This window comes from Dermacentor albipictus, chromosome 3, assembly GCF_038994185.2.
Source record: "Dermacentor albipictus isolate Rhodes 1998 colony chromosome 3, USDA_Dalb.pri_finalv2, whole genome shotgun sequence".
Classification (NCBI taxonomy): Eukaryota; Metazoa; Arthropoda; class Arachnida; order Ixodida; family Ixodidae; genus Dermacentor; species Dermacentor albipictus.
In genome coordinates this window covers 170,991,808-171,019,790 of record NC_091823.1, presented here as the reverse complement: position 1 = coordinate 171,019,790, position 27,983 = coordinate 170,991,808, and the positions used below count along the sequence as shown (strand labels likewise).

The 27,983-nt window shown below is 51.5% G+C and overlaps 43 non-coding genes and 2 pseudogenes across 43 annotated transcripts; all 45 read left to right on the top strand.

Moving 5' to 3' along the window:
* Window positions 1-212: 212 nt before the first annotated feature.
* On the top strand, window positions 213-331 carry LOC139058534 (5S ribosomal RNA). Its single transcript, XR_011513520.1, has one exon. It is a non-coding gene; the product is annotated as a 5S ribosomal RNA (ribosomal RNA).
* Window positions 332-838: 507 nt separating this feature from the next.
* Window positions 839-957, top strand: LOC139058533 (5S ribosomal RNA). The gene has a single exon (XR_011513519.1). It is a non-coding gene; the product is annotated as a 5S ribosomal RNA (ribosomal RNA).
* Window positions 958-1,462: 505 nt separating this feature from the next.
* LOC139058532 (5S ribosomal RNA) lies at window positions 1,463-1,581 on the top strand. The gene has a single exon (XR_011513518.1). It is a non-coding gene; the product is annotated as a 5S ribosomal RNA (ribosomal RNA).
* A 506-nt stretch (window positions 1,582-2,087) lies between these two features.
* On the top strand, window positions 2,088-2,206 carry LOC139058531 (5S ribosomal RNA). The gene has a single exon (XR_011513517.1). It is a non-coding gene; the product is annotated as a 5S ribosomal RNA (ribosomal RNA).
* A 508-nt stretch (window positions 2,207-2,714) lies between these two features.
* On the top strand, window positions 2,715-2,833 carry LOC139058144 (5S ribosomal RNA; annotated as a pseudogene).
* Window positions 2,834-3,337: 504 nt separating this feature from the next.
* On the top strand, window positions 3,338-3,456 carry LOC139058530 (5S ribosomal RNA). Its single transcript, XR_011513516.1, has one exon. It is a non-coding gene; the product is annotated as a 5S ribosomal RNA (ribosomal RNA).
* Window positions 3,457-3,965: 509 nt separating this feature from the next.
* LOC139058529 (5S ribosomal RNA) lies at window positions 3,966-4,084 on the top strand. Its single transcript, XR_011513515.1, has one exon. It is a non-coding gene; the product is annotated as a 5S ribosomal RNA (ribosomal RNA).
* Window positions 4,085-4,591: 507 nt separating this feature from the next.
* On the top strand, window positions 4,592-4,710 carry LOC139058528 (5S ribosomal RNA). The gene has a single exon (XR_011513514.1). It is a non-coding gene; the product is annotated as a 5S ribosomal RNA (ribosomal RNA).
* Window positions 4,711-5,218: 508 nt separating this feature from the next.
* LOC139058527 (5S ribosomal RNA) lies at window positions 5,219-5,337 on the top strand. Its single transcript, XR_011513513.1, has one exon. It is a non-coding gene; the product is annotated as a 5S ribosomal RNA (ribosomal RNA).
* Window positions 5,338-5,844: 507 nt separating this feature from the next.
* Window positions 5,845-5,963, top strand: LOC139058141 (5S ribosomal RNA; annotated as a pseudogene).
* Window positions 5,964-6,474: 511 nt separating this feature from the next.
* On the top strand, window positions 6,475-6,593 carry LOC139058526 (5S ribosomal RNA). Its single transcript, XR_011513512.1, has one exon. It is a non-coding gene; the product is annotated as a 5S ribosomal RNA (ribosomal RNA).
* Window positions 6,594-7,100: 507 nt separating this feature from the next.
* Window positions 7,101-7,219, top strand: LOC139058524 (5S ribosomal RNA). The gene has a single exon (XR_011513510.1). It is a non-coding gene; the product is annotated as a 5S ribosomal RNA (ribosomal RNA).
* Window positions 7,220-7,729: 510 nt separating this feature from the next.
* LOC139058523 (5S ribosomal RNA) lies at window positions 7,730-7,848 on the top strand. The gene has a single exon (XR_011513509.1). It is a non-coding gene; the product is annotated as a 5S ribosomal RNA (ribosomal RNA).
* Window positions 7,849-8,356: 508 nt separating this feature from the next.
* LOC139058522 (5S ribosomal RNA) lies at window positions 8,357-8,475 on the top strand. The gene has a single exon (XR_011513508.1). It is a non-coding gene; the product is annotated as a 5S ribosomal RNA (ribosomal RNA).
* A 507-nt stretch (window positions 8,476-8,982) lies between these two features.
* On the top strand, window positions 8,983-9,101 carry LOC139058521 (5S ribosomal RNA). Its single transcript, XR_011513507.1, has one exon. It is a non-coding gene; the product is annotated as a 5S ribosomal RNA (ribosomal RNA).
* A 507-nt stretch (window positions 9,102-9,608) lies between these two features.
* Window positions 9,609-9,727, top strand: LOC139058520 (5S ribosomal RNA). The gene has a single exon (XR_011513506.1). It is a non-coding gene; the product is annotated as a 5S ribosomal RNA (ribosomal RNA).
* Window positions 9,728-10,231: 504 nt separating this feature from the next.
* Window positions 10,232-10,350, top strand: LOC139058518 (5S ribosomal RNA). Its single transcript, XR_011513504.1, has one exon. It is a non-coding gene; the product is annotated as a 5S ribosomal RNA (ribosomal RNA).
* A 506-nt stretch (window positions 10,351-10,856) lies between these two features.
* LOC139058517 (5S ribosomal RNA) lies at window positions 10,857-10,975 on the top strand. Its single transcript, XR_011513503.1, has one exon. It is a non-coding gene; the product is annotated as a 5S ribosomal RNA (ribosomal RNA).
* A 508-nt stretch (window positions 10,976-11,483) lies between these two features.
* Window positions 11,484-11,602, top strand: LOC139058516 (5S ribosomal RNA). The gene has a single exon (XR_011513502.1). It is a non-coding gene; the product is annotated as a 5S ribosomal RNA (ribosomal RNA).
* Window positions 11,603-12,108: 506 nt separating this feature from the next.
* On the top strand, window positions 12,109-12,227 carry LOC139058515 (5S ribosomal RNA). Its single transcript, XR_011513501.1, has one exon. It is a non-coding gene; the product is annotated as a 5S ribosomal RNA (ribosomal RNA).
* A 508-nt stretch (window positions 12,228-12,735) lies between these two features.
* LOC139058343 (5S ribosomal RNA) lies at window positions 12,736-12,854 on the top strand. The gene has a single exon (XR_011513328.1). It is a non-coding gene; the product is annotated as a 5S ribosomal RNA (ribosomal RNA).
* A 509-nt stretch (window positions 12,855-13,363) lies between these two features.
* LOC139058514 (5S ribosomal RNA) lies at window positions 13,364-13,482 on the top strand. Its single transcript, XR_011513500.1, has one exon. It is a non-coding gene; the product is annotated as a 5S ribosomal RNA (ribosomal RNA).
* A 512-nt stretch (window positions 13,483-13,994) lies between these two features.
* Window positions 13,995-14,113, top strand: LOC139058512 (5S ribosomal RNA). Its single transcript, XR_011513498.1, has one exon. It is a non-coding gene; the product is annotated as a 5S ribosomal RNA (ribosomal RNA).
* A 505-nt stretch (window positions 14,114-14,618) lies between these two features.
* On the top strand, window positions 14,619-14,737 carry LOC139058511 (5S ribosomal RNA). The gene has a single exon (XR_011513497.1). It is a non-coding gene; the product is annotated as a 5S ribosomal RNA (ribosomal RNA).
* Window positions 14,738-15,247: 510 nt separating this feature from the next.
* LOC139058510 (5S ribosomal RNA) lies at window positions 15,248-15,366 on the top strand. The gene has a single exon (XR_011513496.1). It is a non-coding gene; the product is annotated as a 5S ribosomal RNA (ribosomal RNA).
* A 512-nt stretch (window positions 15,367-15,878) lies between these two features.
* On the top strand, window positions 15,879-15,997 carry LOC139058509 (5S ribosomal RNA). Its single transcript, XR_011513495.1, has one exon. It is a non-coding gene; the product is annotated as a 5S ribosomal RNA (ribosomal RNA).
* Window positions 15,998-16,505: 508 nt separating this feature from the next.
* Window positions 16,506-16,624, top strand: LOC139058508 (5S ribosomal RNA). The gene has a single exon (XR_011513494.1). It is a non-coding gene; the product is annotated as a 5S ribosomal RNA (ribosomal RNA).
* Window positions 16,625-17,131: 507 nt separating this feature from the next.
* LOC139058025 (5S ribosomal RNA) lies at window positions 17,132-17,250 on the top strand. Its single transcript, XR_011513190.1, has one exon. It is a non-coding gene; the product is annotated as a 5S ribosomal RNA (ribosomal RNA).
* A 511-nt stretch (window positions 17,251-17,761) lies between these two features.
* On the top strand, window positions 17,762-17,880 carry LOC139058507 (5S ribosomal RNA). The gene has a single exon (XR_011513493.1). It is a non-coding gene; the product is annotated as a 5S ribosomal RNA (ribosomal RNA).
* A 506-nt stretch (window positions 17,881-18,386) lies between these two features.
* Window positions 18,387-18,505, top strand: LOC139058024 (5S ribosomal RNA). The gene has a single exon (XR_011513189.1). It is a non-coding gene; the product is annotated as a 5S ribosomal RNA (ribosomal RNA).
* A 504-nt stretch (window positions 18,506-19,009) lies between these two features.
* LOC139058506 (5S ribosomal RNA) lies at window positions 19,010-19,128 on the top strand. Its single transcript, XR_011513492.1, has one exon. It is a non-coding gene; the product is annotated as a 5S ribosomal RNA (ribosomal RNA).
* Window positions 19,129-19,634: 506 nt separating this feature from the next.
* Window positions 19,635-19,753, top strand: LOC139058505 (5S ribosomal RNA). Its single transcript, XR_011513491.1, has one exon. It is a non-coding gene; the product is annotated as a 5S ribosomal RNA (ribosomal RNA).
* A 508-nt stretch (window positions 19,754-20,261) lies between these two features.
* On the top strand, window positions 20,262-20,380 carry LOC139058504 (5S ribosomal RNA). Its single transcript, XR_011513490.1, has one exon. It is a non-coding gene; the product is annotated as a 5S ribosomal RNA (ribosomal RNA).
* A 511-nt stretch (window positions 20,381-20,891) lies between these two features.
* LOC139058503 (5S ribosomal RNA) lies at window positions 20,892-21,010 on the top strand. The gene has a single exon (XR_011513489.1). It is a non-coding gene; the product is annotated as a 5S ribosomal RNA (ribosomal RNA).
* A 506-nt stretch (window positions 21,011-21,516) lies between these two features.
* LOC139058501 (5S ribosomal RNA) lies at window positions 21,517-21,635 on the top strand. Its single transcript, XR_011513487.1, has one exon. It is a non-coding gene; the product is annotated as a 5S ribosomal RNA (ribosomal RNA).
* Window positions 21,636-22,143: 508 nt separating this feature from the next.
* LOC139058023 (5S ribosomal RNA) lies at window positions 22,144-22,262 on the top strand. The gene has a single exon (XR_011513188.1). It is a non-coding gene; the product is annotated as a 5S ribosomal RNA (ribosomal RNA).
* Window positions 22,263-22,770: 508 nt separating this feature from the next.
* On the top strand, window positions 22,771-22,889 carry LOC139058500 (5S ribosomal RNA). Its single transcript, XR_011513486.1, has one exon. It is a non-coding gene; the product is annotated as a 5S ribosomal RNA (ribosomal RNA).
* A 507-nt stretch (window positions 22,890-23,396) lies between these two features.
* Window positions 23,397-23,515, top strand: LOC139058021 (5S ribosomal RNA). The gene has a single exon (XR_011513186.1). It is a non-coding gene; the product is annotated as a 5S ribosomal RNA (ribosomal RNA).
* A 509-nt stretch (window positions 23,516-24,024) lies between these two features.
* On the top strand, window positions 24,025-24,143 carry LOC139058499 (5S ribosomal RNA). Its single transcript, XR_011513485.1, has one exon. It is a non-coding gene; the product is annotated as a 5S ribosomal RNA (ribosomal RNA).
* Window positions 24,144-24,648: 505 nt separating this feature from the next.
* On the top strand, window positions 24,649-24,767 carry LOC139058020 (5S ribosomal RNA). The gene has a single exon (XR_011513185.1). It is a non-coding gene; the product is annotated as a 5S ribosomal RNA (ribosomal RNA).
* A 506-nt stretch (window positions 24,768-25,273) lies between these two features.
* Window positions 25,274-25,392, top strand: LOC139058498 (5S ribosomal RNA). Its single transcript, XR_011513484.1, has one exon. It is a non-coding gene; the product is annotated as a 5S ribosomal RNA (ribosomal RNA).
* A 508-nt stretch (window positions 25,393-25,900) lies between these two features.
* On the top strand, window positions 25,901-26,019 carry LOC139058497 (5S ribosomal RNA). Its single transcript, XR_011513483.1, has one exon. It is a non-coding gene; the product is annotated as a 5S ribosomal RNA (ribosomal RNA).
* A 511-nt stretch (window positions 26,020-26,530) lies between these two features.
* Window positions 26,531-26,649, top strand: LOC139058496 (5S ribosomal RNA). The gene has a single exon (XR_011513482.1). It is a non-coding gene; the product is annotated as a 5S ribosomal RNA (ribosomal RNA).
* A 506-nt stretch (window positions 26,650-27,155) lies between these two features.
* On the top strand, window positions 27,156-27,274 carry LOC139058495 (5S ribosomal RNA). Its single transcript, XR_011513481.1, has one exon. It is a non-coding gene; the product is annotated as a 5S ribosomal RNA (ribosomal RNA).
* Window positions 27,275-27,783: 509 nt separating this feature from the next.
* Window positions 27,784-27,902, top strand: LOC139058019 (5S ribosomal RNA). The gene has a single exon (XR_011513184.1). It is a non-coding gene; the product is annotated as a 5S ribosomal RNA (ribosomal RNA).
* Window positions 27,903-27,983: the final 81 nt, after the last annotated feature.

The following is a 27,983-nucleotide window of genomic DNA, read 5'->3' as shown; positions in this document are numbered from 1 at the left end:
AACGCACGCATAATGCGCTCCCCCTCTTTCTTGTTTTTGTGAGCGAGCATGACTTACTTGCACGCACGCATGCAGCGAACATCCACAAACGGAGTAATCGACGTGTGCGTGTATTGTTCGCGGAAAGACTGCCGCGTACGTGATGGAGCAATACATTCACTGGGCGAATGCACATAGCACGATACAGGTGCAGTAGGAAACACAGCATCCATGCCATCGGCCATACCATGCTGAATACGCCGGTTCTCGTCCGATCCCCGAAGCTAAGCAGCATTGGGCTCGGTCAGTACTTGGGAGGGAGACCACCTGGGAACACCGAGTGCTGATGGCACCCTTCTTTTTGCTTTTTTTATTATTCCGTGTTTCTGTGACGTTTTTTTTGTGTGTGTGTGTGTGTGTGGGCAGCTGCTTTTACTGTTACTTACGTTCAACTGGAGCCTGCTGGTAGAGCCGACGCCGAAGTGTGAAACCAATATGCAGGCCACTACGCGATATTCTGCGCGGAATGACGGACGTAATGCTGCATGCAAAATTTAGTCGCACGAGCTTCTAACCGCTTCGCTATCACGCCCGCCCGCATACAGCTCAATGACAACTCGTCGATAAAGTGGCACATTGTGGGCTGCAACGCACGCATAATGCGCTCCCCCTCTTTCTTGTTTTTGTGAGCGAGCATGACTTACTTGCACGCACGCATGCAGCGAACAACCACAAACGGAGTAATCGACGTGTGCGTGTATTGTTCGCGGAAAGACTGCCGCGTACGTGATGGAGCAATACATTCACTGGGCGAATGCACATAGCACGATACAGGTGCAGTCGGAAACACAGCATCCTTGCCATCGGCCATACCATGCTGAATACGCCGGTTCTCGTCCGATCCCCGAAGCTAAGCAGCATTGGGCTCGGTCAGTACTTGGGAGGGAGACCACCTGGGAACACCGAGTGCTGATGGCACCCTTCTTTTTGCTTTTTTTTATTATTCCGTGTTTCTGTGACGTTTTTTTTTGTGTGTGTGTGTGTGGGCAGCTGCTTTTACTGTTACTTACGTTCAACTGGAGCCTGCTGGTAGAGCCGACGCCGAAGTGTGAAACCAATATGCAGGCCACTACGCGATATTCTGCGCGGAATGACGGACGTAATGTTGCATGCAAAATTTAGTCGCACGAGCTTCTAACCGCTTCGCTATCACGCCCGCCCGCATACAGCTCAATGACAACTCGTCGATAAAGTGGCACATTGTGGGCTGCAACGCACGCATAATGCGCTCCCCCTCTTTCTTGTTTTTGTGAGCGAGCATGACTTACTTGCACGCACGCATGCAGCGAACAACCACAAACGGAGTAATCGACGTGTGCGTGTATTGTTCGCGGAAAGACTGCCGCGTACGTGATGGAGCAATACATTCACTGGGCGAATGCACATAGCACGATACAGGTGCAGTCGGAAACACAGCATCCTTGCCATCGGCCATACCATGCTGAATACGCCGGTTCTCGTCCGATCCCCGAAGCTAAGCAGCATTGGGCTCGGTCAGTACTTGGGAGGGAGACCACCTGGGAACACCGAGTGCTGATGGCACCCTTCTTTTTGCTTTTTTTATTATTCCGTGTTTCTGTGACGTTTTTTTTTGTGTGTGTGTGTGTGTGGGCAGCTGCTTTTACTGTTACTTACGTTCAACTGGAGCCTGCTGGTAGAGCCGACGCCGAAGTGTGAAACCAATATGCAGGCCACTACGCGATATTCTGCGCGGAATGACGGACGTAATGCTGCATGCAAAATTTAGTCGCACGAGCTTCTAACCGCTTCGCTATCACGCCCGCCCGCATACAGCTCAATGACAACTCGTCGATAAAGTGGCACATTGTGGGCTGCAACGCACGCATAATGCGCTCCCCCTCTTTCTTGTTTTTGTGAGCGAGCATGACTTACTTGCACGCACGCATGCAGCGAACATCCACAAACGGAGTAATCGACGTGTGCGTGTATTGTTCGCGGAAAGACTGCCGCGTACGTGATGGAGCAATACATTCACTGGGCGAATGCACATAGCACGATACAGGTGCAGTAGGAAACACAGCATCCATGCCATCGGCCATACCATGCTGAATACGCCGGTTCTCGTCCGATCCCCGAAGCTAAGCAGCATTGGGCTCGGTCAGTACTTGGGAGGGAGACCACCTGGGAACACCGAGTGCTGATGGCACCCTTCTTTTTGCTTTTTTTTATTATTCCGTGTTTCTGTGACGTTTTTTGTGTGTGTGTGTGTGTGTGTGGGCAGCTGCTTTTACTGTTACTTACGTTCAACTGGAGCCTGCTGGTAGAGCCGACGCCGAAGTGTGAAACCAATATGCAGGCCACTACGCGATATTCTGCGCGGAATGACGGACGTAATGCTGCATGCAAAATTTAGTCGCACGAGCTTCTAACCGCTTCGCTATCACGCCCGCCCGCATACAGCTCAATGACAACTCGTCGATAAAGTGGCACATTGTGGGCTGCAACGCACGCATAATGCGCTCCCCCTCTTTCTTGTTTTTGTGAGCGAGCATGACTTACTTGCACGCACGCATGCAGCGAACAACCACAAACGGAGTAATCGACGTGTGCGTGTATTGTTCGCGGAAAGACTGCCGCGTACGTGATGGAGCAATACATTCACTGGGCGAATGCACATAGCACGATACAGGTGCAGTCGGAAACACAGCATCCTTGCCATCGGCCATACCATGCTGAATACGCCGGTTCTCGTCCGATCCCCGAAGCTAAGCAGCATTTGGCTCGGTCAGTACTTGGGAGGGAGACCACCTGGGAACACCGAGTGCTGATGGCACCCTTCTTTTTGCTTTTTTTTATTATTCCGTGTTTCTGTGACGTTTTTTTTTGTGTGTGTGTGTGTGGGCAGCTGCTTTTACTGTTACTTACGTTCAACTGGAGCCTGCTGGTAGAGCCGACGCCGAAGTGTGAAACCAATATGCAGGCCACTACGCGATATTCTGCGCGGAATGACGGACGTAATGCTGCATGCAAAATTTAGTCGCACGAGCTTCTAACCGCTTCGCTATCACGCCCGCCCGCATACAGCTCAATGACAACTCGTCGATAAAGTGGCACATTGTGGGCTGCAACGCACGCATAATGCGCTCCCCTCTTTCTTGTTTTTGTGAGCGAGCATGACTTACTTGCACGCACGCATGCAGCGAACAACCACAAACGGAGTAATCGACGTGTGCGTGTATTGTTCGCGGAAAGACTGCCGCGTACGTGATGGAGCAATACATTCACTGGGCGAATGCACATAGCACGATACAGGTGCAGTCGGAAACACAGCATCCTTGCCATCGGCCATACCATGCTGAATACGCCGGTTCTCGTCCGATCCCCGAAGCTAAGCAGCATTGGGCTCGGTCAGTACTTGGGAGGGAGACCACCTGGGAACACCGAGTGCTGATGGCACCCTTCTTTTTGCTTTTTTTTATTATTCCGTGTTTCTGTGACGTTTTTTTTTGTGTGTGTGTGTGTGTGTGGGCAGCTGCTTTTACTGTTACTTACGTTCAACTGGAGCCTGCTGGTAGAGCCGACGCCGAAGTGTGAAACCAATATGCAGGCCACTACGCGATATTCTGCGCGGAATGACGGACGTAATGCTGCATGCAAAATTTAGTCGCACGAGCTTCTAACCGCTTCGCTATCACGCCCGCCCGCATACAGCTCAATGACAACTCGTCGATAAAGTGGCACATTGTGGGCTGCAACGCACGCATAATGCGCTCCCCCTCTTTCTTGTTTTTGTGAGCGAGCATGACTTACTTGCACGCACGCATGCAGCGAACAACCACAAACGGAGTAATCGACGTGTGCGTGTATTGTTCGCGGAAAGACTGCCGCGTACGTGATGGAGCAATACATTCACTGGGCGAATGCACATAGCACGATACAGGTGCAGTAGGAAACACAGCATCCATGCCATCGGCCATACCATGCTGAATACGCCGGTTCTCGTCCGATCCCCGAAGCTAAGCAGCATTGGGCTCGGTCAGTACTTGGGAGGGAGACCACCTGGGAACACCGAGTGCTGATGGCACCCTTCTTTTTGCTTTTTTTTATTATTCCGTGTTTCTGTGACGTTTTTTTTTGTGTGTGTGTGTGTGTGGGCAGCTGCTTTTACTGTTACTTACGTTCAACTGGAGCCTGCTGGTAGAGCCGACGCCGAAGTGTGAAACCAATATGCAGGCCACTACGCGATATTCTGCGCGGAATGACGGACGTAATGCTGCATGCAAAATTTAGTCGCACGAGCTTCTAACCGCTTCGCTATCACGCCCGCCCGCATACAGCTCAATGACAACTCGTCGATAAAGTGGCACATTGTGGGCTGCAACGCACGCATAATGCGCTCCCCCTCTTTCTTGTTTTTGTGAGCGAGCATGACTTACTTGCACGCACGCATGCAGCGAACAACCACAAACGGAGTAATCGACGTGTGCGTGTATTGTTCGCGGAAAGACTGCCGCGTACGTGATGGAGCAATACATTCACTGGGCGAATGCACATAGCACGATACAGGTGCAGTCGGAAACACAGCATCCTTGCCATCGGCCATACCATGCTGAATACGCCGGTTCTCGTCCGATCCCCGAAGCTAAGCAGCATTGGGCTCGGTCAGTACTTGGGAGGGAGACCACCTGGGAACACCGAGTGCTGATGGCACCCTTCTTTTTGCTTTTTTTTATTATTCCGTGTTTCTGTGACGTTTTTTTTTTGTGTGTGTGTGTGTGTGGGCAGCTGCTTTTACTGTTACTTACGTTCAACTGGAGCCTGCTGGTAGAGCCGACGCCGAAGTGTGAAACCAATATGCAGGCCACTACGCGATATTCTGCGCGGAATGACGGACGTAATGCTGCATGCAAAATTTAGTCGCACGAGCTTCTAACCGCTTCGCTATCACGCCCGCCCGCATACAGCTCAATGACAACTCGTCGATAAAGTGGCACATTGTGGGCTGCAACGCACGCATAATGCGCTCCCCCTCTTTCTTGTTTTTGTGAGCGAGCATGACTTACTTGCACGCACGCATGCAGCGAACAACCACAAACGGAGTAATCGACGTGTGCGTGTATTGTTCGCGGAAAGACTGCCGCGTACGTGATGGAGCAATACATTCACTGGGCGAATGCACATAGCACGATACAGGTGCAGTCGGAAACACAGCATCCTTGCCATCGGCCATACCATGCTGAATACGCCGGTTCTCGTCCGATCCCCGAAGCTAAGCAGCATTGGGCTCGGTCAGTACTTGGGAGGGAGACCACCTGGGAACACCGAGTGCTGATGGCACCCTTCTTTTTGCTTTTTTTTATTATTCCGTGTTTCTGTGACGTTTTTTTTTGTGTGTGTGTGTGTGTGGGCAGCTGCTTTTACTGTTACTTACGTTCAACTGGAGCCTGCTGGTAGAGCCGACGCCGAAGTGTGAAACCAATATGCAGGCCACTACGCGATATTCTGCGCGGAATGACGGACGTAATGCTGCATGCAAAATTTAGTCGCACGAGCTTCTAACCGCTTCGCTATCACGCCCGCCCGCATACAGCTCAATGACAACTCGTCGATAAAGTGGCACATTGTGGGCTGCAACGCACGCATAATGCGCTCCCCCTCTTTCTTGTTTTTGTGAGCGAGCATGACTTACTTGCACGCACGCATGCAGCGAACAACCACAAACGGAGTAATCGACGTGTGCGTGTATTGTTCGCGGAAAGACTGCCGCGTACGTGATGGAGCAATACATTCACTGGGCGAATGCACATAGCACGATACAGGTGCAGTAGGAAACACAGCATCCATGCCATCGGCCATACCATGCTGAATACGCCGGTTCTCGTCCGATCCCCGAAGCTACGCAGCATTGGGCTCGGTCAGTACTTGGGAGGGAGACCACCTGGGAACACCGAGTGCTGATGGCACCCTTCTTTTTGCTTTTTTTTATTATTCCGTGTTTCTGTGACGTTTTTTTTTGTGTGTGTGTGTGTGTGGGCAGCTGCTTTTACTGTTACTTACGTTCAACTGGAGCCTGCTGGTAGAGCCGACGCCGAAGTGTGAAACCAATATGCAGGCCACTACGCGATATTCTGCGCGGAATGACGGACGTAATGCTGCATGCAAAATTTAGTCGCACGAGCTTCTAACCGCTTCGCTATCACGCCCGCCCGCATACAGCTCAATGACAACTCGTCGATAAAGTGGCACATTGTGGGCTGCAACGCACGCATAATGCGCTCCCCCTCTTTCTTGTTTTTGTGAGCGAGCATGACTTACTTACTTGCACGCACGCATGCAGCGAACAACCACAAACGGAGTAATCGACGTGTGCGTGTATTGTTCGCGGAAAGACTGCCGCGTACGTGATGGAGCAATACATTCACTGGGCGAATGCACATAGCACGATACAGGTGCAGTCGGAAACACAGCATCCTTGCCATCGGCCATACCATGCTGAATACGCCGGTTCTCGTCCGATCCCCGAAGCTAAGCAGCATTGGGCTCGGTCAGTACTTGGGAGGGAGACCACCTGGGAACACCGAGTGCTGATGGCACCCTTCTTTTTGCTTTTTTTTATTATTCCGTGTTTCTGTGACGTTTTTTTTTGTGTGTGTGTGTGTGTGGGCAGCTGCTTTTACTGTTACTTACGTTCAACTGGAGCCTGCTGGTAGAGCCGACGCCGAAGTGTGAAACCAATATGCAGGCCACTACGCGATATTCTGCGCGGAATGACGGACGTAATGCTGCATGCAAAATTTAGTCGCACGAGCTTCTAACCGCTTCGCTATCACGCCCGCCCGCATACAGCTCAATGACAACTCGTCGATAAAGTGGCACATTGTGGGCTGCAACGCACGCATAATGCGCTCCCCCTCTTTCTTGTTTTTGTGAGCGAGCATGACTTACTTGCACGCACGCATGCAGCGAACATCCACAAACGGAGTAATCGACGTGTGCGTGTATTGTTCGCGGAAAGACTGCCGCGTACGTGATGGAGCAATACATTCACTGGGCGAATGCACATAGCACGATACAGGTACAGTAGGAAACACAGCATCCATGCCATCGGCCATACCATGCTGAATACGCCGGTTCTCGTCCGATCCCCGAAGCTAAGCAGCATTGGGCTCGGTCAGTACTTGGGAGGGAGACCACCTGGGAACACCGAGTGCTGATGGCACCCTTCTTTTTGCTTTTTTTTATTATTCCGTGTTTCTGTGACGTTTTTTTTGTGTGTGTGTGTGTGTGTGTGGGCAGCTGCTTTTACTGTTACTTACGTTCAACTGGAGCCTGCTGGTAGAGCCGACGCCGAAGTGTGAAACCAATATGCAGGCCACTACGCGATATTCTGCGCGGAATGACGGACGTAATGCTGCATGCAAAATTTAGTCGCACGAGCTTCTAACCGCTTCGCTATCACGCCCGCCCGCATACAGCTCAATGACAACTCGTCGATAAAGTGGCACATTGTGGGCTGCAACGCACGCATAATGCGCTCCCCCTCTTTCTTGTTTTTGTGAGCGAGCATGACTTACTTGCACGCACGCATGCAGCGAACAACCACAAACGGAGTAATCGACGTGTGCGTGTATTGTTCGCGGAAAGACTGCCGCGTACGTGATGGAGCAATACATTCACTGGGCGAATGCACATAGCACGATACAGGTGCAGTCGGAAACACAGCATCCTTGCCATCGGCCATACCATGCTGAATACGCCGGTTCTCGTCCGATCCCCGAAGCTAAGCAGCATTGGGCTCGGTCAGTACTTGGGAGGGAGACCACCTGGGAACACCGAGTGCTGATGGCACCCTTCTTTTTGTTTTTTTTTATTATTCCGTGTTTCTGTGACGTTTTTTTTTTGTGTGTGTGTGTGTGTGGGCAGCTGCTTTTACTGTTACTTACGTTCAACTGGAGCCTGCTGGTAGAGCCGACGCCGAAGTGTGAAACCAATATGCAGGCCACTACGCGATATTCTGCGCGGAATGACGGACGTAATGCTGCATGCAAAATTTAGTCGCACGAGCTTCTAACCGCTTCGCTATCACGCCCGCCCGCATACAGCTCAATGACAACTCGTCGATAAAGTGGCACATTGTGGGCTGCAACGCACGCATAATGCGCTCCCCCTCTTTCTTGTTTTTGTGAGCGAGCATGACTTACTTGCACGCACGCATGCAGCGAACATCCACAAACGGAGTAATCGACGTGTGCGTGTATTGTTCGCGGAAAGACTGCCGCGTACGTGATGGAGCAATACATTCACTGGGCGAATGCACATAGCACGATACAGGTGCAGTAGGAAACACAGCATCCATGCCATCGGCCATACCATGCTGAATACGCCGGTTCTCGTCCGATCCCCGAAGCTAAGCAGCATTGGGCTCGGTCAGTACTTGGGAGGGAGACCACCTGGGAACACCGAGTGCTGATGGCACCCTTCTTTTTGCTTTTTTTTTATTATTCCGTGTTTCTGTGACGTTTTTTTTGTGTGTGTGTGTGTGTGGGCAGCTGCTTTTACTGTTACTTACGTTCAACTGGAGCCTGCTGGTAGATCCGACGCCGAAGTGTGAAACCAATATGCAGGCCACTACGCGATATTCTGCGCGGAATGACGGACGTAATGCTGCATGCAAAATTTAGTCGCACGAGCTTCTAACCGCTTCGCTATCACGCCCGCCCGCATACAGCTCAATGACAACTCGTCGATAAAGTGGCACATTGTGGGCTGCAACGCACGCATAATGCGCTCCCCCTCTTTCTTGTTTTTGTGAGCGAGCATGACTTACTTGCACGCACGCATGCAGCGAACAACCACAAACGGAGTAATCGACGTGTGCGTGTATTGTTCGCGGAAAGACTGCCGCGTACGTGATGGAGCAATACATTCACTGGGCGAATGCACATAGCACGATACAGGTGCAGTCGGAAACACAGCATCCTTGCCATCGGCCATACCATGCTGAATACGCCGGTTCTCGTCCGATCCCCGAAGCTAAGCAGCATTGGGCTCGGTCAGTACTTGGGAGGGAGACCACCTGGGAACACCGAGTGCTGATGGCACCCTTCTTTTTGCTTTTTTTTATTATTCCGTGTTTCTGTGACGTTTTTTTTTGTGTGTGTGTGTGTGTGGGCAGCTGCTTTTACTGTTACTTACGTTCAACTGGAGCCTGCTGGTAGAGCCGACGCCGAAGTGTGAAACCAATATGCAGGCCACTACGCGATATTCTGCGCGGAATGACGGACGTAATGCTGCATGCAAAATTTAGTCGCACGAGCTTCTAACCGCTTCGCTATCACGCCCGCCCGCATACAGCTCAATGACAACTCGTCGATAAAGTGGCACATTGTGGGCTGCAACGCACGCATAATGCGCTCCCCCTCTTTCTTGTTTTTGTGAGCGAGCATGACTTACTTGCACGCACGCATGCAGCGAACAACCACAAACGGAGTAATCGACGTGTGCGTGTATTGTTCGCGGAAAGACTGCCGCGTACGTGATGGAGCAATACATTCACTGGGCGAATGCACATAGCACGATACAGGTGCAGTCGGAAACACAGCATCCTTGCCATCGGCCATACCATGCTGAATACGCCGGTTCTCGTCCGATCCCCGAAGCTAAGCAGCATTGGGCTCGGTCAGTACTTGGGAGGGAGACCACCTGGGAACACCGAGTGCTGATGGCACCCTTCTTTTTGCTTTTTTTATTATTCCGTGTTTCTGTGACGTTTTTTTTTGTGTGTGTGTGTGTGGGCAGCTGCTTTTACTGTTACTTACGTTCAACTGGAGCCTGCTGGTAGAGCCGACGCCGAAGTGTGAAACCAATATGCAGGCCACTACGCGATATTCTGCGCGGAATGACGGACGTAATGCTGCATGCAAAATTTAGTCGCACGAGCTTCTAACCGCTTCGCTATCACGCCCGCCCGCATACAGCTCAATGACAACTCGTCGATAAAGTGGCACATTGTGGGCTGCAACGCACGCATAATGCGCTCCCCCTCTTTCTTGTTTTTGTGAGCGAGCATGACTTACTTGCACGCACGCATGCAGCGAACAACCACAAACGGAGTAATCGACGTGTGCGTGTATTGTTCGCGGAAAGACTGCCGCGTACGTGATGGAGCAATACATTCACTGGGCGAATGCACATAGCACGATACAGGTGCAGTCGGAAACACAGCATCCTTGCCATCGGCCATACCATGCTGAATACGCCGGTTCTCGTCCGATCCCCGAAGCTAAGCAGCATTGGGCTCGGTCAGTACTTGGGAGGGAGACCACCTGGGAACACCGAGTGCTGATGGCACCCTTCTTTTTGCTTTTTTTATTATTCCGTGTTTCTGTGACGTTTTTTTTTGTGTGTGTGTGTGTGTGGGCAGCTGCTTTTACTGTTACTTACGTTCAACTGGAGCCTGCTGGTAGAGCCGACGCCGAAGTGTGAAACCAATATGCAGGCCACTACGCGATATTCTGCGCGGAATGACGGACGTAATGCTGCATGCAAAATTTAGTCGCACGAGCTTCTAACCGCTTCGCTATCACGCCCGCCCGCATACAGCTCAATGACAACTCGTCGATAAAGTGGCACATTGTGGGCTGCAACGCACGCATAATGCGCTCCCCCTCTTTCTTGTTTTTGTGAGCGAGCATGACTTACTTGCACGCACGCATGCAGCGAACATCCACAAACGGAGTAATCGACGTGTGCGTGTATTGTTCGCGGAAAGACTGCCGCGTACGTGATGGAGCAATACATTCACTGGGCGAATGCACATAGCACGATACAGGTACAGTAGGAAACACAGCATCCATGCCATCGGCCATACCATGCTGAATACGCCGGTTCTCGTCCGATCCCCGAAGCTAAGCAGCATTGGGCTCGGTCAGTACTTGGGAGGGAGACCACCTGGGAACACCGAGTGCTGATGGCACCCTTCTTTTTGCTTTTTTTTATTATTCCGTGTTTCTGTGACGTTTTTTGTGTGTGTGTGTGTGTGTGTGGGCAGCTGCTTTTACTGTTACTTACGTTCAACTGGAGCCTGCTGGTAGAGCCGACGCCGAAGTGTGAAACCAATATGCAGGCCACTACGCGATATTCTGCGCGGAATGACGGACGTAATGCTGCATGCAAAATTTAGTCGCACGAGCTTCTAACCGCTTCGCTATCACGCCCGCCTGCATACAGCTCAATGACAACTCGTCGATAAAGTGGCACATTGTGGGCTGCAACGCACGCATAATGCGCTCCCCCTCTTTCTTGTTTTTGTGAGCGAGCATGACTTACTTGCACGCACGCATGCAGCGAACAACCACAAACGGAGTAATCGACGTGTGCGTGTATTGTTCGCGGAAAGACTGCCGCGTACGTGATGGAGCAATACATTCACTGGGCGAATGCACATAGCACGATACAGGTGCAGTCGGAAACACAGCATCCTTGCCATCGGCCATACCATGCTGAATACGCCGGTTCTCGTCCGATCCCCGAAGCTAAGCAGCATTGGGCTCGGTCAGTACTTGGGAGGGAGACCACCTGGGAACACCGAGTGCTGATGGCACCCTTCTTTTTGCTTTTTTTTATTATTCCGTGTTTCTGTGACGTTTTTTTTTTGTGTGTGTGTGTGTGGGCAGCTGCTTTTACTGTTACTTACGTTCAACTGGAGCCTGCTGGTAGAGCCGACGCCGAAGTGTGAAACCAATATGCAGGCCACTACGCGATATTCTGCGCGGAATGACGGACGTAATGCTGCATGCAAAATTTAGTCGCACGAGCTTCTAACCGCTTCGCTATCACGCCCGCCCGCATACAGCTCAATGACAACTCGTCGATAAAGTGGCACATTGTGGGCTGCAACGCACGCATAATGCGCTCCCCCTCTTTCTTGTTTTTGTGAGCGAGCATGACTTACTTGCACGCACGCATGCAGCGAACATCCACAAACGGAGTAATCGACGTGTGCGTGTATTGTTCGCGGAAAGACTGCCGCGTACGTGATGGAGCAATACATTCACTGGGCGAATGCACATAGCACGATACAGGTGCAGTAGGAAACACAGCATCCATGCCATCGGCCATACCATGCTGAATACGCCGGTTCTCGTCCGATCCCCGAAGCTAAGCAGCATTGGGCTCGGTCAGTACTTGGGAGGGAGACCACCTGGGAACACCGAGTGCTGATGGCACCCTTCTTTTTGCTTTTTTTTATTATTCCGTGTTTCTGTGACGTTTTTTTTGTGTGTGTGTGTGTGTGTGGGCAGCTGCTTTTACTGTTACTTACGTTCAACTGGAGCCTGCTGGTAGAGCCGACGCCGAAGTGTGAAACCAATATGAAGGCCACTACGCGATATTCTGCGCGGAATGACGGACGTAATGCTGCATGCAAAATTTAGTCGCACGAGCTTCTAACCGCTTCGCTATCACGCCCGCCCGCATACAGCTCAATGACAACTCGTCGATAAAGTGGCACATTGTGGGCTGCAACGCACGCATAATGCGCTCCCCCTCTTTCTTGTTTTTGTGAGCGAGCATGACTTACTGGCACGCACGCATGCAGCGAACAACCACAAACGGAGTAATCGACGTGTGCGTGTATTGTTCGCGGAAAGACTGCCGCGTACGTGATGGAGCAATACATTCACTGGGCGAATGCACATAGCACGATACAGGTGCAGTCGGAAACACAGCATCCTTGCCATCGGCCATACCATGCTGAATACGCCGGTTCTCGTCCGATCCCCGAAGCTAAGCAGCATTGGGCTCGGTCAGTACTTGGGAGGGAGACCACCTGGGAAGACCGAGTGCTGATGGCACCCTTCTTTTTGCTTTTTTTTATTATTCCGTGTTTCTGTGACGTTTTTTTTTGTGTGTGTGTGTGTGTGTGGGCAGCTGCTTTTACTGTTACTTACGTTCAACTGGAGCCTGCTGGTAGAGCCGACGCCGAAGTGTGAAACCAATATGCAGGCCACTACGCGATATTCTGCGCGGAATGACGGACGTAATGCTGCATGCAAAATTTAGTCGCACGAGCTTCTAACCGCTTCGCTATCACGCCCGCCCGCATACAGCTCAATGACAACTCGTCGATAAAGTGGCACATTGTGGGCTGCAACGCACGCATAATGCGCTCCCCCTCTTTCTTGTTTTTGTGAGCGAGCATGACTTACTTGCACGCACGCATGCAGCGAACATCCACAAACGGAGTAATCGACGTGTGCGTGTATTGTTCGCGGAAAGACTGCCGCGTACGTGATGGAGCAATACATTCACTGGGCGAATGCACATAGCACGATACAGGTGCAGTAGGAAACACAGCATCCATGCCATCGGCCATACCATGCTGAATACGCCGGTTCTCGTCCGATCCCCGAAGCTAAGCAGCATTGGGCTCGGTCAGTACTTGGGAGGGAGACCACCTGGGAACACCGAGTGCTGATGGCACCCTTCTTTTTGCTTTTTTTTATTATTCCGTGTTTCTGTGACGTTTTTTTTGTGTGTGTGTGTGTGTGTGGGCAGCTGCTTTTACTGTTACTTACGTTCAACTGGAGCCTGCTGGTAGAGCCGACGCCGAAGTGTGAAACCAATATGCAGGCCACTACGCGATATTCTGCGCGGAATGACGGACGTAATGCTGCATGCAAAATTTAGTCGCACGAGCTTCTAACCGCTTCGCTATCACGCCCGCCCGCATACAGCTCAATGACAACTCGTCGATAAAGTGGCACATTGTGGGCTGCAACGCACGCATAATGCGCTCCCCCTCTTTCTTGTTTTTGTGAGCGAGCATGACTTACTTACTTGCACGCACGCATGCAGCGAACAACCACAAACGGAGTAATCGACGTGTGCGTGTATTGTTCGCGGAAAGACTGCCGCGTACGTGATGGAGCAATACATTCACTGGGCGAATGCACATAGCACGATACAGGTGCAGTCGGAAACACAGCATCCTTGCCATCGGCCATACCATGCTGAATACGCCGGTTCTCGTCCGATCCCCGAAGCTAAGCAGCATTGGGCTCGGTCAGTACTTGGGAGGGAGACCACCTGGGAACACCGAGTGCTGATGGCACCCTTCTTTTTGCTTTTTTTTATTATTCCGTGTTTCTGTGACGTTTTTTTTTGTGTGTGTGTGTGTGGGCAGCTGCTTTTACTGTTACTTACGTTCAACTGGAGCCTGCTGGTAGAGCCGACGCCGAAGTGTGAAACCAATATGCAGGCCACTACGCGATATTCTGCGCGGAATGACGGACGTAATGCTGCATGCAAAATTTAGTCGCACGAGCTTCTAACCGCTTCGCTATCACGCCCGCCCGCATACAGCTCAATGACAACTCGTCGATAAAGTGGCACATTGTGGGCTGCAACGCACGCATAATGCGCTCCCCCTCTTTCTTGTTTTTGTGAGCGAGCATGACTTACTTGCACGCACGCATGCAGCGAACATCCACAAACGGAGTAATCGACGTGTGCGTGTATTGTTCGCGGAAAGACTGCCACGTACGTGATGGAGCAATACATTCACTGGGCGAATGCACATAGCACGATACAGGTGCAGTAGGAAACACAGCATCCATGCCATCGGCCATACCATGCTGAATACGCCGGTTCTCGTCCGATCCCCGAAGCTAAGCAGCATTGGGCTCGGTCAGTACTTGGGAGGGAGACCACCTGGGAACACCGAGTGCTGATGGCACCCTTCTTTTTGCTTTTTTTTATTATTCCGTGTTTCTGTGACGTTTTTTTTGTGTGTGTGTGTGTGTGTGTGGGCAGCTGCTTTTACTGTTACTTACGTTCAACTGGAGCCTGCTGGTAGAGCCGACGCCGAAGTGTGAAACCAATATGCAGGCCACTACGCGATATTCTGCGCGGAATGACGGACGTAATGCTGCATGCAAAATTTAGTCGCACGAGCTTCTAACCGCTTCGCTATCACGCCCGCCCGCATACAGCTCAATGACAACTCGTCGATAAAGTGGCACATTGTGGGCTGCAACGCACGCATAATGCGCTCCCCCTCTTTCTTGTTTTTGTGAGCGAGCATGACTTACTTGCACGCACGCATGCAGCGAACATCCACAAACGGAGTAATCGACGTGTGCGTGTATTGTTCGCGGAAAGACTGCCGCGTACGTGATGGAGCAATACATTCACTGGGCGAATGCACATAGCACGATACAGGTGCAGTCGGAAACACAGCATCCTTGCCATCGGCCATACCATGCTGAATACGCCGGTTCTCGTCCGATCCCCGAAGCTAAGCAGCATTGGGCTCGGTCAGTACTTGGGAGGGAGACCACCTGGGAACACCGAGTGCTGATGGCACCCTTCTTTTTGCTTTTTTTTATTATTCCGTGTTTCTGTGACGTTTTTTTTTTGTGTGTGTGTGTGTGTGTGTGGGCAGCTGCTTTTACTGTTACTTACGTTCAACTGGAGCCTGCTGGTAGAGCCGACGCCGAAGTGTGAAACCAATATGCAGGCCACTACGCGATATTCTGCGCGGAATGACGGACGTAATGCTGCATGCAAAATTTAGTCGCACGAGCTTCTAACCGCTTCGCTATCACGCCCGCCCGCATACAGCTCAATAACAACTCGTCGATAAAGTGGCACATTGTGGGCTGCAACGCACGCATAATGCGCTCCCCCTCTTTCTTGTTTTTGTGAGCGAGCATGACTTACTTGCACGCACGCATGCAGCGAACATCCACAAACGGAGTAATCGACGTGTGCGTGTATTGTTCGCGGAAAGACTGCCGCGTACGTGATGGAGCAATACATTCACTGGGCGAATGCACATAGCACGATACAGGTGCAGTAGGAAACACAGCATCCATGCCATCGGCCATACCATGCTGAATACGCCGGTTCTCGTCCGATCCCCGAAGCTAAGCAGCATTGGGCTCGGTCAGTACTTGGGAGGGAGACCACCTGGGAACACCGAGTGCTGATGGCACCCTTCTTTTTGCTTTTTTTTTATTATTCCGTGTTTCTGTGACGTTTTTTTTTGTGTGTGTGTGTGTGTGGGCAGCTGCTTTTACTGTTACTTACGTTCAACTGGAGCCTGCTGGTAGAGCCGACGCCGAAGTGTGAAACCAATATGCAGGCCACTACGCGATATTCTGCGCGGAATGACGGACGTAATGCTGCATGCAAAATTTAGTCGCACGAGCTTCTAACCGCTTCGCTATCACGCCCGCCCGCATACAGCTCAATGACAACTCGTCGATAAAGTGGCACATTGTGGGCTGCAACGCACGCATAATGCGCTCCCCCTCTTTCTTTTTTTTGTGAGCGAGCATGACTTACTTGCACGCACGCATGCAGCGAACAACCACAAACGGAGTAATCGACGTGTGCGTGTATTGTTCGCGGAAAGACTGCCGCGTACGTGATGGAGCAATACATTCACTGGGCGAATGCACATAGCACGATACAGGTGCAGTCGGAAACACAGCATCCTTGCCATCGGCCATACCATGCTGAATACGCCGGTTCTCGTCCGATCCCCGAAGCTAAGCAGCATTGGGCTCGGTCAGTACTTGGGAGGGAGACCACCTGGGAACACCGAGTGCTGATGGCACCCTTCTTTTTGCTTTTTTTTATTATTCCGTGTTTCTGTGACGTTTTTTTGTGTGTGTGTGTGTGTGTGGGCAGCTGCTTTTACTGTTACTTAGGTTCAACTGGAGCCTGCTGGTAGAGCCGACGCCGAAGTGTGAAACCAATATGCAGGCCACTACGCGATATTCTGCGCGGAATGACGGACGTAATGCTGCATGCAAAATTTAGTCGCACGAGCTTCTAACCGCTTCGCTATCACGCCCGCCCGCATACAGCTCAATGACAACTCGTCGATAAAGTGGCACATTGTGGGCTGCAACGCACGCATAATGCGCTCCCCCTCTTTCTTGTTTTTGTGAGCGAGCATGACTTACTTGCACGCACGCATGCAGCGAACAACCACAAACGGAGTAATCGACGTGTGCGTGTATTGTTCGCGGAAAGACTGCCGCGTACGTGATGGAGCAATACATTCACTGGGCGAATGCACATAGCACGATACAGGTGCAGTCGGAAACACAGCATCCTTGCCATCGGCCATACCATGCTGAATACGCCGGTTCTCGTCCGATCCCCGAAGATAAGCAGCATTGGGCTCGGTCAGTACTTGGGAGGGAGACCACCTGGGAACACCGAGTGCTGATGGCACCCTTCTTTTTGCTTTTTTTTATTATTCCGTGTTTCTGTGACGTTTTTTTTTGTGTGTGTGTGTGTGTGTGTGGGCAGCTGCTTTTACTGTTACTTACGTTCAACTGGAGCCTGCTGGTAGAGCCGACGCCGAAGTGTGAAACCAATATGCAGGCCACTACGCGATATTCTGCGCGGAATGACGGACGTAATGCTGCATGCAAAATTTAGTCGCACGAGCTTCTAACCGCTTCGCTATCACGCCCGCCCGCATACAGCTCAATGACAACTCGTCGATAAAGTGGCACATTGTGGGCTGCAACGCACGCATAATGCGCTCCCCCTCTTTCTTGTTTTTGTGAGCGAGCATGACTTACTTGCACGCACGCATGCAGCGAACATCCACAAACGGAGTAATCGACGTGTGCGTGTATTGTTCGCGGAAAGACTGCCGCGTACGTGATGGAGCAATACATTCACTGGGCGAATGCACATAGCACGATACAGGTGCAGTAGGAAACAGAGCATCCATGCCATCGGCCATACCATGCTGAATACGCCGGTTCTCGTCCGATCCCCGAAGCTAAGCAGCATTGGGCTCGGTCAGTACTTGGGAGGGAGACCACCTGGGAACACCGAGTGCTGATGGCACCCTTCTTTTTGCTTTTTTTTATTATTCCGTGTTTCTGTGACGTTTTTTTTGTGTGTGTGTGTGTGTGGGCAGCTGCTTTTACTGTTACTTACGTTCAACTGGAGCCTGCTGGTAGAGCCGACGCCGAAGTGTGAAACCAATATGCAGGCCACTACGCGATATTCTGCGCGGAATGACGGACGTAATGCTGCATGCAAAATTTAGTCGCACGAGCTTCTAACCGCTTCGCTATCACGCCCGCCCGCATACAGCTCAATGACAACTCGTCGATAAAGTGGCACATTGTGGGCTGCAACGCACGCATAATGCGCTCCCCCTCTTTCTTGTTTTTGTGAGCGAGCATGACTTACTTGCACGCACGCATGCAGCGAACAACCACAAACGGAGTAATCGACGTGTGCGTGTATTGTTCGCGGAAAGACTGCCGCGTACGTGATGGAGCAATACATTCACTGGGCGAATGCACATAGCACGATACAGGTGCAGTCGGAAACACAGCATCCTTGCCATCGGCCATACCATGCTGAATACGCCGGTTCTCGTCCGATCCCCGAAGATAAGCAGCATTGGGCTCGGTCAGTACTTGGGAGGGAGACCACCTGGGAACACCGAGTGCTGATGGCACCCTTCTTTTTGCTTTTTTTTATTATTCCGTGTTTCTGTGACGTTTTTTTTTTGTGTGTGTGTGTGGGCAGCTGCTTTTACTGTTACTTACGTTCAACTGGAGCCTGCTGGTAGAGCCGACGCCGAAGTGTGAAACCAATATGCAGGCCACTACGCGATATTCTGCGCGGAATGACGGACGTAATGCTGCACGCAAAATTTAGTCGCACGAGCTTCTAACCGCTTCGCTATCACGCCCGCCCGCATACAGCTCAATGACAACTCGTCGATAAAGTGGCACATTGTGGGCTGCAACGCACGCATAATGCGCTCCCCCTCTTTCTTGTTTTTGTGAGCGAGCATGACTTACTTGCACGCACGCATGCAGCGAACATCCACAAACGGAGTAATCGACGTGTGCGTGTATTGTTCGCGGAAAGACTGCCGCGTACGTGATGGAGCAATACATTCACTGGGCGAATGCACATAGCACGATACAGGTGCAGTAGGAAACACAGCATCCATGCCATCGGCCATACCATGCTGAATACGCCGGTTCTCGTCCGATCCCCGAAGCTAAGCAGCATTGGGCTCGGTCAGTACTTGGGAGGGAGACCACCTGGGAACACCGAGTGCTGATGGCACCCTTCTTTTTGCTTTTTTTTATTATTCCGTGTTTCTGTGACGTTTTTTGTGTGTGTGTGTGTGTGTGGGCAGCTGCTTTTACTGTTACTTACGTTCAACTGGAGCCTGCTGGTAGAGCCGACGCCGAAGTGTGAAACCAATATGCAGGCCACTACGCGATATTCTGCGCGGAATGACGGACGTAATGCTGCATGCAAAATTTAGTCGCACGAGCTTCTAACCGCTTCGCTATCACGCCCGCCCGCATACAGCTCAATGACAACTCGTCGATAAAGTGGCACATTGTGGGCTGCAACGCACGCATAATGCGCTCCCCCTCTTTCTTGTTTTTGTGAGCGAGCATGACTTACTTGCACGCACGCATGCAGCGAACATCCACAAACGGAGTAATCGACGTGTGCGTGTATTGTTCGCGGAAAGACTGCCGCGTACGTGATGGAGCAATACATTCACTGGGCGAATGCACATAGCACGATACAGGTGCAGTAGGAAACACAGCATCCATGCCATCGGCCATACCATGCTGAATACGCCGGTTCTCGTCCGATCCCCGAAGCTAAGCAGCATTGGGCTCGGTCAGTACTTGGGAGGGAGACCACCTGGGAACACCGAGTGCTGATGGCACCCTTCTTTTTGCTTTTTTTTATTATTCCGTGTTTCTGTGACGTTTTTTTTTTGTGTGTGTGTGTGTGTGGGCAGCTGCTTTTACTGTTACTTACGTTCAACTGGAGCCTGCTGGTAGAGCCGACGCCGAAGTGTGAAACCAATATGCAGGCCACTACGCGATATTCTGCGCGGAATGACGGACGTAATGCTGCATGCAAAATTTAGTCGCACGAGCTTCTAACCGCTTCGCTATCACGCCCGCCCGCATACAGCTCAATGACAACTCGTCGATAAAGTGGCACATTGTGGGCTGCAACGCACGCATAATGCGCTCCCCCTCTTTCTTGTTTTTGTGAGCGAGCATGACTTACTTGCACGCACGCATGCAGCGAACAACCACAAACGGAGTAATCGACGTGTGCGTGTATTGTTCGCGGAAAGACTGCCGCGTACGTGATGGAGCAATACATTCACTGGGCGAATGCACATAGCACGATACAGGTGCAGTCGGAAACACAGCATCCTTGCCATCGGCCATACCATGCTGAATACGCCGGTTCTCGTCCGATCCCCGAAGCTAAGCAGCATTGGGCTCGGTCAGTACTTGGGAGGGAGACCACCTGGGAACACCGAGTGCTGATGGCACCCTTCTTTTTGCTTTTTTTTATTATTCCGTGTTTCTGTGACGTTTTTTTGTGTCTGTGTGTGTGTGTGTGTGGGCAGCTGCTTTTACTGTTACTTACGTTCAACTGGAGCCTGCTGGTAGAGCCGACGCCGAAGTGTGAAACCAATATGCAGGCCACTACGCGATATTCTGCGCGGAATGACGGACGTAATGCTGCATGCAAAATTTAGTCGCACGAGCTTCTAACCGCTTCGCTATCACGCCCGCCCGCATACAGCTCAATGACAACTCGTCGATAAAGTGGCACATTGTGGGCTGCAACGCACGCATAATGCGCTCCCCCTCTTTCTTGTTTTTGTGAGCGAGCATGACTTACTTGCACGCACGCATGCAGCGAACATCCACAAACGGAGTAATCGACGTGTGCGTGTATTGTTCGCGGAAAGACTGCCGCGTACGTGATGGAGCAATACATTCACTGGGCGAATGCACATAGCACGATACAGGTGCAGTAGGAAACACAGCATCCATGCCATCGGCCATACCATGCTGAATACGCCGGTTCTCGTCCGATCCCCGAAGCTAAGCAGCATTGGGCTCGGTCAGTACTTGGGAGGGAGACCACCTGGGAACACCGAGTGCTGATGGCACCCTTCTTTTTGCTTTTTTTTATTATTCCGTGTTTCTGTGACGTTTTTTGTGTGTGTGTGTGTGTGTGGGCAGCTGCTTTTACTGTTACTTACGTTCAACTGGAGCCTGCTGGTAGAGCCGACGCCGAAGTGTGAAACCAATATGCAGGCCACTACGCGATATTCTGCGCGGAATGACGGACGTAATGCTGCATGCAAAATTTAGTCGCACGAGCTTCTAACCGCTTCGCTATCACGCCCGCCCGCATACAGCTCAATGACAACTCGTCGATAAAGTGGCACATTGTGGGCTGCAACGCACGCATAATGCGCTCCCCCTCTTTCTTGTTTTTGTGAGCGAGCATGACTTACTTGCACGCACGCATGCAGCGAACATCCACAAACGGAGTAATCGACGTGTGCGTGTATTGTTCGCGGAAAGACTGCCGCGTACGTGATGGAGCAATACATTCACTGGGCGAATGCACATAGCACGATACAGGTGCAGTAGGAAACACAGCATCCATGCCATCGGCCATACCATGCTGAATACGCCGGTTCTCGTCCGATCCCCGAAGCTAAGCAGCATTGGGCTCGGTCAGTACTTGGGAGGGAGACCACCTGGGAACACCGAGTGCTGATGGCACCCTTCTTTTTGCTTTTTTTTATTATTCCGTGTTTCTGTGACGTTTTTTTTGTGTGTGTGTGTGTGTGTGGGCAGCTGGTTTTACTGTTACTTACGTTCAACTGGAGCCTGCTGGTAGAGCCGACGCCGAAGTGTGAAACCAATATGCAGGCCACTACGCGATATTCTGCGCGGAATGACGGACGTAATGCTGCATGCAAAATTTAGTCGCACGAGCTTCTAACCGCTTCGCTATCACGCCCGCCCGCATACAGCTCAATGACAACTCGTCGATAAAGTGGCACATTGTGGGCTGCAACGCACGCATAATGCGCTCCCCCTCTTTCTTGTTTTTGTGAGCGAGCATGACTTACTTGCACGCACGCATGCAGCGAACATCCACAAACGGAGTAATCGACGTGTGCGTGTATTGTTCGCGGAAAGACTGCCGCGTACGTGATGGAGCAATACATTCACTGGGCGAATGCACATAGCACGATACAGGTGCAGTAGGAAACACAGCATCCTTGCCATCGGCCATACCATGCTGAATACGCCGGTTCTCGTCCGATCCCCGAAGATAAGCAGCATTGGGCTCGGTCAGTACTTGGGAGGGAGACCACCTGGGAACACCGAGTGCTGATGGCACCCTTCTTTTTGCTTTTTTTTATTATTCCGTGTTTCTGTGACGTTTTTTGTGTGTGTGTGTGTGTGTGTGGGCAGCTGCTTTTACTGTTACTTACGTTCAACTGGAGCCTGCTGGTAGAGCCGACGCCGAAGTGTGAAACCAATATGCAGGCCACTACGCGATATTCTGCGCGGAATGACGGACGTAATGCTGCATGCAAAATTTAGTCGCACGAGCTTCTAACCGCTTCGCTATCACGCCCGCCCGCATACAGCTCAATGACAACTCGTCGATAAAGTGGCACATTGTGGGCTGCAACGCACGCATAATGCGCTCCCCCTCTTTCTTGTTTTTGTGAGCGAGCATGACTTACTTGCACGCACGCATGCAGCGAACAACCACAAACGGAGTAATCGACGTGTGCGTGTATTGTTCGCGGAAAGACTGCCGCGTACGTGATGGAGCAATACATTCACTGGGCGAATGCACATAGCACGATACAGGTGCAGTCGGAAACACAGCATCCTTGCCATCGGCCATACCATGCTGAATACGCCGGTTCTCGTCCGATCCCCGAAGCTAAGCAGCATTGGGCTCGGTCAGTACTTGGGAGGGAGACCACCTGGGAACACCGAGTGCTGATGGCACCCTTCTTTTTGCTTTTTTTTATTATTCCGTGTTTCTGTGACGTTTTTTTTTGTGTGTGTGTGTGTGTGGGCAGCTGCTTTTACTGTTACTTAGGTTCAACTGGAGCCTGCTGGTAGAGCCGACGCCGAAGTGTGAAACCAATATGCAGGCCACTACGCGATATTCTGCGCGGAATGACGGACGTAATGCTGCATGGAAAATTTAGTCGCACGAGCTTCTAACCGCTTCGCTATCACGCCCGCCCGCATACAGCTCAATGACAACTCGTCGATAAAGTGGCACATTGTGGGCTGCAACGCACGCATAATGCGCTCCCCCTCTTTCTTGTTTTTGTGAGCGAGCATGACTTACTTGCACGCACGCATGCAGCGAACAACCACAAACGGAGTAATCGACGTGTGCGTGTATTGTTCGCGGAAAGACTGCCGCGTACGTGATGGAGCAATACATTCACTGGGCGAATGCACATAGCACGATACAGGTGCAGTCGGAAACACAGCATCCTTGCCATCGGCCATACCATGCTGAATACGCCGGTTCTCGTCCGATCCCCGAAGATAAGCAGCATTGGGCTCGGTCAGTACTTGGGAGGGAGACCACCTGGGAACACCGAGTGCTGATGGCACCCTTCTTTTTGCTTTTTTTTATTATTCCGTGTTTCTGTGACGTTTTTTTTTGTGTGTGTGTGTGTGTGTGGGCAGCTGCTTTTACTGTTACTTACGTTCAACTGGAGCCTGCTGGTAGAGCCGACGCCGAAGTGTGAAACCAATATGCAGGCCACTACGCGATATTCTGCGCGGAATGACGGACGTAATGCTGCATGCAAAATTTAGTCGCACGAGCTTCTAACCGCTTCGCTATCACGCCCGCCCGCATACAGCTCAATGACAACTCGTCGATAAAGTGGCACATTGTGGGCTGCAACGCACGCATAATGCGCTCCCCCTCTTTCTTGTTTTTGTGAGCGAGCATGACTTACTTGCACGCACGCATGCAGCGAACATCCACAAACGGAGTAATCGACGTGTGCGTGTATTGTTCGCGGAAAGACTGCCGCGTACGTGATGGAGCAATACATTCACTGGGCGAATGCACATAGCACGATACAGGTGCAGTAGGAAACACAGCATCCATGCCATCGGCCATACCATGCTGAATACGCCGGTTCTCGTCCGATCCCCGAAGCTAAGCAGCATTGGGCTCGGTCAGTACTTGGGAGGGAGACCACCTGGGAACACCGAGTGCTGATGGCACCCTTCTTTTTGCTTTTTTTTATTATTCCGTGTTTCTGTGACGTTTTTTTGTGTGTGTGTGTGTGTGGGCAGCTGCTTTTACTGTTACTTACGTTCAACTGGAGCCTGCTGGTAGAGCCGACGCCGAAGTGTGAAACCAATATGCAGGCCACTACGCGATATTCTGCGCGGAATGACGGACGTAATGCTGCATGCAAAATTTAGTCGCACGAGCTTCTAACCGCTTCGCTATCACGCCCGCCCGCATACAGCTCAATGACAACTCGTCGATAAAGTGGCACATTGTGGGCTGCAACGCACGCATAATGCGCTCCCCCTCTTTCTTGTTTTTGTGAGCGAGCATGACTTACTTGCACGCACGCATGCAGCGAACAACCACAAACGGAGTAATCGACGTGTGCGTGTATTGTTCGCGGAAAGACTGCCGCGTACGTGATGGAGCAATACATTCACTGGGCGAATGCACATAGCACGATACAGGTGCAGTCGGAAACACAGCATCCTTGCCATCGGCCATACCATGCTGAATACGCCGGTTCTCGTCCGATCCCCGAAGATAAGCAGCATTGGGCTCGGTCAGTACTTGGGAGGGAGACCACCTGGGAACACCGAGTGCTGATGGCACCCTTCTTTTTGCTTTTTTTTATTATTCCGTGTTTCTGTGACGTTTTTTGTGTGTGTGTGTGTGTGTGGGCAGCTGCTTTTACTGTTACTTACGTTCAACTGGAGCCTGCTGGTAGAGCCGACGCCGAAGTGTGAAACCAATATGCAGGCCACTACGCGATATTCTGCGCGGAATGACGGACGTAATGCTGCATGCAAAATTTAGTCGCACGAGCTTCTAACCGCTTCGCTATCACGCCCGCCCGCATACAGCTCAATGACAACTCGTCGATAAAGTGGCACATTGTGGGCTGCAACGCACGCATAATGCGCTCCCCCTCTTTCTTGTTTTTGTGAGCGAGCATGACTTACTTGCACGCACGCATGCAGCGAACATCCACAAACGGAGTAATCGACGTATGCGTGTATTGTTCGCGGAAAGACTGCCGCGTACGTGATGGAGCAATACATTCACTGGGCGAATGCACATAGCACGATACAGGTGCAGTAGGAAACACAGCATCCATGCCATCGGCCATACCATGCTGAATACGCCGGTTCTCGTCCGATCCCCGAAGCTAAGCAGCATTGGGCTCGGTCAGTACTTGGGAGGGAGACCACCTGGGAACACCGAGTGCTGATGGCACCCTTCTTTTTGCTTTTTTTTATTATTCCGTGTTTCTGTGACGTTTTTTTTTTGTGTGTGTGTGTGTGTGGGCAGCTGCTTTTACTGTTACTTACGTTCAACTGGAGCCTGCTGGTAGAGCCGACGCCGAAGTGTGAAACCAATATGCAGGCCACTACGCGATATTCTGCGCGGAATGACGGACGTAATGCTGCATGCAAAATTTAGTCGCACGAGCTTCTAACCGCTTCGCTATCACGCCCGCCCGCATACAGCTCAATGACAACTCGTCGATAAAGTGGCACATTGTGGGCTGCAACGCACGCATAATGCGCTCCCCCTCTTTCTTGTTTTTGTGAGCGAGCATGACTTACTTGCACGCACGCATGCAGCGAACAACCACAAACGGAGTAATCGACGTGTGCGTGTATTGTTCGCGGAAAGACTGCCGCGTACGTGATGGAGCAATACATTCACTGGGCGAATGCACATAGCACGATACAGGTGCAGTCGGAAACACAGCATCCTTGCCATCGGCCATACCATGCTGAATACGCCGGTTCTCGTCCGATCCCCGAAGCTAAGCAGCATTGGGCTCGGTCAGTACTTGGGAGGGAGACCACCTGGGAACACCGAGTGCTGATGGCACCCTTCTTTTTGCTTTTTTTTATTATTCCGTGTTTCTGTGACGTTTTTTTGTGTGTGTGTGTGTGTGTGTGTGGGCAGCTGCTTTTACTGTTACTTACGTTCAACTGGAGCCTGCTGGTAGAGCCGACGCCGAAGTGTGAAACCAATATGCAGGCCACTACGCGATATTCTGCGCGGAATGACGGACGTAATGCTGCATGCAAAATTTAGTCGCACGAGCTTCTAACCGCTTCGCTATCACGCCCGCCCGCATACAGCTCAATGACAACTCGTCGATAAAGTGGCACATTGTGGGCTGCAACGCACGCATAATGCGCTCCCCCTCTTTCTTGTTTTTGTGAGCGAGCATGACTTACTTGCACGCACGCATGCAGCGAACATCCACAAACGGAGTAATCGACGTGTGCGTGTATTGTTCGCGGAAAGACTGCCGCGTACGTGATGGAGCAATACATTCACTGGGCGAATGCACATAGCACGATACAGGTGCAGTAGGAAACACAGCATCCATGCCATCGGCCATACCATGCTGAATACGCCGGTTCTCGTCCGATCCCCGAAGCTAAGCAGCATTGGGCTCGGTCAGTACTTGGGAGGGAGACCACCTGGGAACACCGAGTGCTGATGGCACCCTTCTTTTTGCTTTTTTTTATTATTCCGTGTTTCTGTGACGTTTTTTGTGTGTGTGTGTGTGTGTGGGCAGCTGCTTTTACTGTTACTTACGTTCAACTGGAGCCTGCTGGTAGAGCCGACGCCGAAGTGTGAAACCAATATGCAGGCCACTACGCGATATTCTGCGCGGAATGACGGACGTAATGCTGCATGCAAAATTTAGTCGCACGAGCTTCTAACCGCTTCGCTATCACGCCCGCCCGCATACAGCTCAATGACAACTCGTCGATAAAGTGGCACATTGTGGGCTGCAACGCACGCATAATGCGCTCCCCCTCTTTCTTGTTTTTGTGAGCGAGCATGACTTACTTGCACGCACGCATGCAGCGAACATCCACAAACGGAGTAATCGACGTGTGCGTGTATTGTTCGCGGAAAGACTGCCGCGTACGTGATGGAGCAATACATTCACTGGGCGAATGCACATAGCACGATACAGGTGCAGTAGGAAACACAGCATCCATGCCATCGGCCATACCATGCTGAATACGCCGGTTCTCGTCCGATCCCCGAAGCTAAGCAGCATTGGGCTCGGTCAGTACTTGGGAGGGAGACCACCTGGGAACACCGAGTGCTGATGGCACCCTTCTTTTTGCTTTTTTTTATTATTCCGTGTTTCTGTGACGTTTTTTTTTGTGTGTGTGTGTGTGTGTGGGCAGCTGCTTTTACTGTTACTTACGTTCAACTGGAGCCTGCTGGTAGAGCCGACGCCGAAGTGTGAAACCAATATGCAGGCCACTACGCGATATTCTGCGCGGAATGACGGACGTAATGCTGCATGCAAAATTTAGTCGCACGAGCTTCTAACCGCTTCGCTATCACGCCCGCCCGCATACAGCTCAATGACAACTCGTCGATAAAGTGGCACATTGTGGGCTGCAACGCACGCATAATGCGCTCCCCCTCTTTCTTGTTTTTGTGAGCGAGCATGACTTACTTGCACGCACGCATGCAGCGAACATCCACAAACGGAGTAATCGACGTGTGCGTGTATTGTTCGCGGAAAGACTGCCGCGTACGTGATGGAGCAATACATTCACTGGGCGAATGCACATAGCACGATACAGGTGCAGTAGGAAACACAGCATCCTTGCCATCGGCCATACCATGCTGAATACGCCGGTTCTCGTCCGATCCCCGAAGATAAGCAGCATTGGGCTCGGTCAGTACTTGGGAGGGAGACCACCTGGGAACACCGAGTGCTGATGGCACCCTTCTTTTTGCTTTTTTTTATTATTCCGTGTTTCTGTGACGTTTTTTTTTGTGTGTGTGTGTGTGGGGGCAGCTGCTTT